Raw genomic sequence first — 8,565 nt, forward strand, 5'->3', positions numbered from 1 at the left:
TAATGCTACCAAGAAAGTCCAGCCAGAGTCCAAATTTAAAAGCAGCCAAAGTGAGTGCAGCATGCATGACATGCTGCAAAGGATTGTACAGCCGCCTAGAAAAGGAGCAGTAGCACCTGCTATTCCCCCCCCCCCCCCACCAATTGAAAAGCGGCAAGAACAGCGGTACCCTTCGAGAAGGAAACGAGAGCAGTCTGCCAGTGATGAAATGGTCACTGCTTTACAGTCTAAATGCACAGTAGCCGTAATCAATGAAGAGAAAGAGTTGTGTGTTGCAGAAATATGCCAAACAACACCAGCTGGCCACCAGGACAGAACTGCTGAGAAATGTAAATTTGTGAGGGAGAAACATGCATGGATAGAAAATCAGTCCCCAAGATTTGAGACTGCAAATAGCAACACACGAAAAAAAACAAGCTATCATCATCAACCACTATGACATTAAGCAAAGACACCATTGATAAATCGAGCCCATCAGATCCAAGCCAGCAAACCTTACTGCAGAATTCATCAGGGCCTGCTCTGTCAAACTTCGAAAAAACAAGCAACCCCATACAATGCTCTGTAGTAGAAGGGAGTGAAAAGAGGAGAAAGCCATTACGAATGCTTATAACAAGGACTGGCACTACAAAGAGTGTCTTCTCTTGCAACCGTGTAAATCTGTGATGTGAACCATTACCTGAAAATGCTGCTGCATGCCATTTGAACACTTCATCTACACAAGTGCATTGTAATGTGCTGTGAAGTGAACTACCACTTCAATCATCTACCTTGAAGGATAGCCAGACAAAAGATACCCAAATCTCAAGCCATTTGTTAGAAGCACAAGTTGGCGATGACCTTTATGAAACATTAAACAAATTACATATAGCAGAGACGGATAGTAAGAAAAAGTAACGGAGACGGATAGTGAGAAGGAGTGCCTTAGCTCAGTGCACTGAGACACAATACCAGGATGTGCAACATCTGAAAGGAGTGCACCCACTTTTGAGGAACAAAGAGATTGGAATGATGAATGCTTGAATAAGGATTCTGATATGGGAAATTATAAAATAAGCACACGCAAATTGTTCGACCGGGAGCTGTTAAATATTATGCTCCGAAAAAGAAGTGAAGGCGAAGTTAGAAATGAGCGCGGAGCCGAGCGCGCGCCTGCATTTTTTTAGTGGGTTTTGCAAGGGTCGAATAAAGACGTCCTCTACTTCGGCTCCGCTTCCTGGTTTTCAACACCTGTTCTTCTACTTCTTCGCGCATGAGCTGGGGCCTTGCCTTTTTTTGAATAAATAGCGCTGGACAACTTGGTCGGTCTCGGTACTATAAAGTGGTGGAAGTACGTCAAGACCCCAACGTCCTCTCGCGTTCCCTTCCTCCCTGAAGCTACGTTCCGGTCACCGCCTGCGCGCGGCTACCCCTACAACGATGGACGCTTCCAACCCCGGCTCTTCCGGCGCCTCTAACCTTACCACACGGACGACCCCGCCTGCGGCACCCTCTTGGACTGTGACGAGCCCTCAGCGCGAGCCCCCTGTCTTTGCCGGACTCCGCGGTGATGACGTCGACGATTTGATCGACCACTACGACCGCGTGAGTTCTTGCAATAAATGGAACGACACCCAGAAATTGAGGCACGTCGTATTCTACGTGACCGGTGTTGCAAAGACGTGGTATTTCAACCACGAATTCGACATCGCGAATTGGTCCACGTTAACCTCCAAGCTGCGGCAAATCTTAGCTTCCTCGTTTGGCCGTGCAGAAGTCCCCAAACAGAAGCTGGGCACGCGCCTCCAACTTCCACAAGTCTTACACCTCATACATAGAGGATGTCATGGCTCTGTGCCCTAGCATGACGGAAGCCGAACGCGTTCGCCGCATATTAAATGGAATTGGGTCTGTCGCGTTCAACGCCTTAATCGTACAAAACCGGCTTCTATCCAAGACATCACTTCCACGTGACAACGCCTAGACGAGCTGCAGTCTATTCGTCTTCAACATGACAGCAGCGATCCTCAGGTTCCCCATTCTCCATATCTACGTGCTCTTATCCGCACCATCATCCGCGAAGAGCTTCAAATACAAGACGGAAGGCGTCCGCCTGCTGCCTGCGTCCCAACTCCCACTTTCGACTTGCGCGCGGTCGTAAAGCAAGAGTTGACAGCGATGACTACACCCACGACGCATCTTGCTGCGGTAGCGCGCCCCACACCTACCTACGCGGATGTTGCTTCGCTACCCACCCCTACCGTGACCTCCGTGCCTACTGACGTTTCCTATGACCATTTGGCTTCGATGGGAACCAAAGCACTTGATGCGCCATCCTACCCTCAGTGGCGTCCACCTCGTCCGGTTTGTTTTTACTGTGGTATACGCGGCCATAGATCTCGCTTCTGCCGCTGTCGCCAGCAGGATGAAAGACGAGGCTATGCTGAGCACGAGAGACCGCACTCGCCGACCAGACGCCTACTATCCCGGATCGTACTCGTTCCCTCAACAGCGTTCTCCGTCTTCTCCAGATGCTCCCAATCTGCCTCAAGTTCCCTTTCGGTGGGACGTCGTTCTCCATCGCCTTACCGGCGCTCTACATCACCGCTTAGCCCCACTTCCCAACTTGTCGACCAGCACTCGGAAAACTAACTGTTGCAGTTTTTGGAGAGGAAACTGCTTCCTATCGGTCTTCAAAAATGCCTCCTGTTCGCTCGGCCAACATGATTTCTGTAACTGTCGAAGGTGTTCCCCAGTCAGCTCTCATCAATACCGTTGCCGCCGTTTCTGTTCTTCGTAGTCATTTGTGTTCCCGGCTCCGGAAAGTAAAAACACCTTATCTTGGACCTATTTTGCGCGGTGATAATTATGCATTCATTCACCCCGACGGTCAGTGTACTGGTCGTGTTCTCATCGACGGCATACACCACCACTTTGAGTTTATCATCCTTCCAACGTGTATCCATGAACTTATACTGGGTTGGGACTTCCTACATTCTGCTTCAGCCGACATTTCATGTAGAGAGGAAGTTGTCCATATCACGGATACAGCGCTTGCACCTGTTATGGACTCTTCACTTTCATGCGTGAACTTGGTCATCACTGCAGTATACGTCCTGCGTCCTGGTCACGAACACGTTGTAGCCGCAACATCCAGTCAGATCGCCGACGGAGACGCCCTAGTCGCCCCTTCCCGCTGTACTTCTCGCGGAATTCTCATTGCCACCTGTCTTGTCCGGTTTTCACGTGGCCGCGCCATTCTGTCTGCTTGCAACACGAGCCCAGATCCTGTGATGCTGCCCAAAGGGATGACTGTGGTAACCCTCGCCGCCATGCACTCAACCTATCTCTATAGTCACACCTTGCCCTTCATCGCCAGCACCAACCTCAGGTTTGGATGATTCTTTTCCTTCTCCAGCCGTTCTTGGTTCTGACCTAACAGCCGCACAGTCCGAAGCCTTATTGGTAGTCTTGGCAAAAGCACAAAGCCTGTTTCGATAGCTGTTCCCCTGTGTTGAGCCAAACTTCTGCGGCTACACACCGCATCGAAACCGATGGTTCCGCTATAATACGACGACGCCCCTATCGTGTATCGCCGTCCGAACGAAAGGTCATTGAACAAAAGGTTGCTGACACGCTTGCGCGGAAAATAATACGACCTTCATCTAGCCCATGGGCTTCTCCCGTGGTTCTGGTAAAGAAAAAAGATGGCTCCCTTCGCTGTTGCGTCGATTATCGAGCGCTCAATAAGATCACACGCAAGGACGTATATCCAATACCTCGAATTGACGCCGCTTTGTACATACTACTAGGGACAGAGTATTTCTCCAGCCTTGATCTTCGATCATGATATTGGCAAATTCTGATGAACAAGACTGACAAAGACCGCATTCGCTACACCAGACGGACTTTATGAATTTAACGTGATGCCTTTTGGCCTTTGTAATGCTCCTGCCGCATTTGAGCGTATGATAGACAACGTACTTCGTGGTCTAAAATGGAAGACTTGCTTCTGTTATCTGGACGATATTGTCATCTTTTCGTCTGACTTCAGCCAACATCTTCATCGATTAGACGAAGTTATCAAGTGCCTTGCAAATTCTGGTCTCCAGATCAATACAAAAAAATCCAAATGTGCAAGCAAGACAATAAAATTATCGGGGCACGTCGTCTGAAAAGATGGCATCCAGCCAGACCCAGAAAAGATTAGTGCTGTTCTCCAGTTGCTTCGCCCCCAGCAACAGAAAGACCTACGTAGTTTCCTCGGCTTGGCGTCATATTGACACAATGATGAGGGGCTCCCGCACCGCGGGACGGCGCGCGCAAAGGTCGGCACCATGAAAGACGATGAAGCGCGTGAGCTGCATGTTCTTCTCCTGGCCCGCCATTAAACAGAAGCGTCTATTTTGTAAGACTCAGTCTTCAATCTACCATACATTTTTCTGGTGTAGGTGCGGGGTACATGCTACCACTCCCAAACACCGCCTCCAAGCCCAGTAGGAAGTCCGTTTGAGCTGACTCCAGTTCACGTACGGACAAGCCGTCGACTTCATGGACTTCCACCTGAGCACGAGCCTCTGCCCAATCGAGTCATAAGGATGAGTACCTCAGTTCCGTCGTCTTCCTCAACCGCACCGACCGAGGTCGTCCTTAACCAGCTGCGAATCCCCACATCCCTCCATGGGGACACCTTCGAGATGTTGAGGACTGGCTCGATCACTTTGAGCGTGTCGCAGAATTCAACGGCTGGACTCCAGAGCGCAAGCTATGCAACGCCTACTCTGCCCTCGAGGACTATGCGCGGACATGGTTTGAGAACCGTGAGGCGGCCCTATCGACATGGGACGAATTCCGACGGCAGCTAATCAGCGCATATGCCAGTCTCGATCCCAAGGAGCGAGCTGAATCTGCAATTCAGGCGAGAGTGCAGCGGCCGAACGAAAGCGTCGCAATGTTTGTGGAAGATATGCGCCGACTTTCCCGACGCGCGGATCCATCCATGCCGGAAGAAAAGAAGCTCAGGAACTTGATACGCGGTATTAAGCAAGAGTTATTCGGTGGACTAATACGCAACCAACCAAAGACCGTTGCAGAGGTTCTCGCGGAAGCCATATTCATGGAAAAGGCATTGCAGCAGCGAACAAGGCAGTACAACCGCGACGTGTCGACGCTATCGCGTGATCCTCTAGCTATACCCTTGGACAATACCGACGCCTTGCGGGAGCTCATTAGGCTTGTTGTCCGAGAAGAGCTTCAAAAGCTTCAGGTGGCTCCTGTATCGGTACCGGGACTCGCTCAGGCTGAGGTCGTCCGAGAGGAAATCAGGCCGGCAGTATAAGTCCCGGAGCGAAGCGAGACACCACAGCACGAGGTACGACAGCCACAGCCTCGCATGTCGTATGCGGAAGCTACGCGAAGTTCGTTGACCCCGACTTTTTACGATGTGCGCGACGTCCCGTACTTTCATAGTGTGCGCGCCGTTGAACAAGCGACTGGCGACTTCAGGACTCGACGCACGCCATTCATGTCTGAAACACAACCCCCCCCCCCCCTCTGCAAGAGCGACGTATGGCACACTGCAGACCGGAGGTCCTTGCGTTTTCATTGCGGTGAAGCCGATCACCTCTACAGGGCGTGTCCTCACCGCCGAGCTGACCTCTGTGGATTTTCACTGAATGCGCCGTGCCGGACAAGGGTAAGCTCGCTGCTCTTGGGTGGTAACGTGACGTGATCGTCAGCTACGCGAAGGGTGGTGGTGGTGGTAGAAACATTTTATTCAAGAAGTTAATAAGAGAGTTGCTTGCTGTGCGCCTGAGTGTCAGCCCCTATTCCGGGACACCATTGGAGATGGCTGCTGCCCGGGCTCGCGCCACCAAGGAACGTTGAGCTTCCAAGGTAGAGCAGCCGAGCAGGTACTCCTCCCAAGCCTCTCTAGTAGAGATGGGGAAAGGGGATGAAAAGTAAAGTGGAGTGGCAGGGCACGAAGCCACGACGTGAAAGGTATCGGCGAGGACCTGACAAGTCGGGCACGTACCTGAGATTTCCGGCATGAAGTGCCGGGTGACCGCTGGACTAAGGAAAGTATTGGACTGAAGGCAGCGTAATAGTCGTTCGTCCGCTTTAGCCAAACCGCGTGCAGGGTTAGGGTAAAGTCGGCGCGAAGTGCGATAATAATCCAGAATATCGCTGTAGCGTGTGAGGCTCGAGTTGCCAGGATCGACACAGGACAAGAAGGGGCAGCGGCCCGGAGGAAAGAAGCGCGGGCAGCGGCATCCTGTGCCGGGAAGACCTGTGTGGCCTGGGGTCCAGACTATTCTGATGGAGTGAGGGTTGTAGCGCCAGGAGGCGGCCCGAAGGAGACTAGCCGCCAACGAGGCAATGGAACCCTGGATGTATCGAGAACAGGCTGAGCGCGAATCTGTCAAGATAGTGCGAGTGGTGGGGTGGGAGGCGGCCAAAGCGATGGCAACCTCCTCTGCATGAGTTACAGTGCCGACCATCGACGTGGTGACCCTCGGTAATCATAGCGGCCGTGAAGCGCGATGTCACGGTCGTTGCCATTGTCGTTCGTGTAGTGTCTATTAACAGCATTTAGCCGAATGTGAGTACTCGGTTGGCAACCTAGAATGAAGGATGGGAGCTCGAGCAATGAGTGCGTATCACCGTGTCCCTCCAATCTAAATCAATCAGACCGCATCCCGGTCTACGCGAACACCAAAATTGCGTCGGAAGTGTTACTTGGTCTCATGTGAGTGCCAAACCTAGTCATTCCGTCGTATCGTTCCTCAGCAGCAAGCGGCAACCGGCAATCGCAGCCATGGCACACGCGCTTCCTCCCTTCCCAAGTTTCGACCTTCGCGCCACAGACGCCAACAATACTGGTCACGAATGGACCAAGTGGATAGAAAGGTTCGAGAACTTTCTTTTAGCGTGTGATACCACGGCAGATGCACGCCAGAAAGCGCTCCTCCTGCACTACGTCGGCGAGGATGTCTACGACATATTTCGCTCCCTCCCAAACAGCCCTACACAAGCTGCAACAGCTACAAGCACGACCCAGACCACGCAGAGCCCATTGACGCCAGAATACGATGCCGCACGAGCGAAACTGAGTGCATACTTCGCCCCGCGAGTGAACTCGACATTTGCGATCTACAAATTTTGTCAAGCCCAGCAAAACGTTGATGAGCCACTGGACGCCTTCTAGGCGCGCCTCCGGCAGCTCTCGCCACTGTAACTTCGAGAACGTCGACGCTGAAATCCAGAACCAAATAATCCTCGCGACAACGTCGTATCGCCTTCGCAAATATGCAACGCTTCATCCCCTCACTTTACCAGACTTACTTAAACAAGGAAGAATGCTAGAGGATGTCGAACGGGATGTATCCGAAATCGAAAAGAACGTCGATAGTAATGCGGCGGTTCTCGCAGTGCACAAGGAAGGACAGCACCATGGCCAACACCAAAGAAACAGCCGACAGATGCCACGACAGACCTATGCACCGCAACGACCTTGTGTCCCATCAGCAGATTGTCGCAACTGCGGTGGCAAGTGGCCTCACGAAGGCGGACGATCAAGTTGTGCTGCATGGGGCAAGACATGCAAGGCATGTAGCAAGGTTGGTCACTTTGCACGATTCTGTCGTTCAACGAGACGAATGGTACAATCAGTGGACTGTGACAATGGTCCAAGCAGGAATTCACAGTCTGCAGTAAGAAGAGTTCTAGTACCAAAGACTGCGCTGCCACCCGTGACACCAGTTCAAGCAGTGACGAGTATGTTTTCATTGCCATGACCTCACCTCAGGCAGGCCCATCCCCAAAAGCCGGTCACTTTTATAATCGACACAGGTGCAACAGTGTCAATTGTTGGCGAAAATGCCTTTGAGAGCTATCGCCTAAAGGTGAAACTCCAGGAAACATCCGTCAGAGTGTTCCCATCCAAAGCAACATCTCCGCTTGAACTTCTAGGCAAAGTCTCTGCCACAATGAGATACAAAGATAACTGCATTGAAGAAGAAATCTTTGTCATTCGAGGAAACTGCACCACTCTTAAGCTTCACAGCAGCATCCAACCTGGGGCTTGTACGGGTCACATACCAAGTTAATGAGCATCAAGGTCACAAGTCAATCATGGAAGCATTTCCCAAGTTGTTTAGTGGAGTTGGATAACTCAAAAACCAGCACATTCATCTTTTTGTGGACGACACTGTCCCACCTGTTGCACAACCACACAGGCGTATTCCGATTGCCTTACGTGACGCCACAGAGAAAGAACTTGAACGCCTCCTGTCAGAAGACATCATTGAGCCAGCCATATGACCGACACCATGGGTGTCCCCTGTGGTTATTGTGCCTAAAGTGCATAAGCCTGATGAAATTCGAATCTGCATTGACATGCGTGTTGTGAACACTGCCATTCAACGTGAACGACATTTGTGCCCAACAGTGGATGATATTGTTGCCTTAAATGGAGCAACAATGTTCTCCAATCTTGACTTAAAGAATGGATATCATCAGTTGGAACTTCACCCTTCCTCAAGGCAACTCACCACGTTCTCAACACATGTTGGCTTGTTTCGCTAC

At 51.3% G+C, this 8,565-nt stretch overlaps 1 pseudogene; it reads left to right on the forward strand.

Annotated features, from left to right (window-relative positions):
- The first annotated feature begins 6,796 nt into the window (after positions 1-6,796).
- On the forward strand, positions 6,797-7,594 carry LOC142575016 (uncharacterized; annotated as a pseudogene).
- The last annotated feature ends 971 nt before the right edge of the window (positions 7,595-8,565 follow it).

The sequence above is a fragment of the Dermacentor variabilis genome, chromosome 3 (assembly GCF_050947875.1).
Source record: "Dermacentor variabilis isolate Ectoservices chromosome 3, ASM5094787v1, whole genome shotgun sequence".
In the NCBI taxonomy this organism is placed as follows: Eukaryota; Metazoa; Arthropoda; class Arachnida; order Ixodida; family Ixodidae; genus Dermacentor; species Dermacentor variabilis.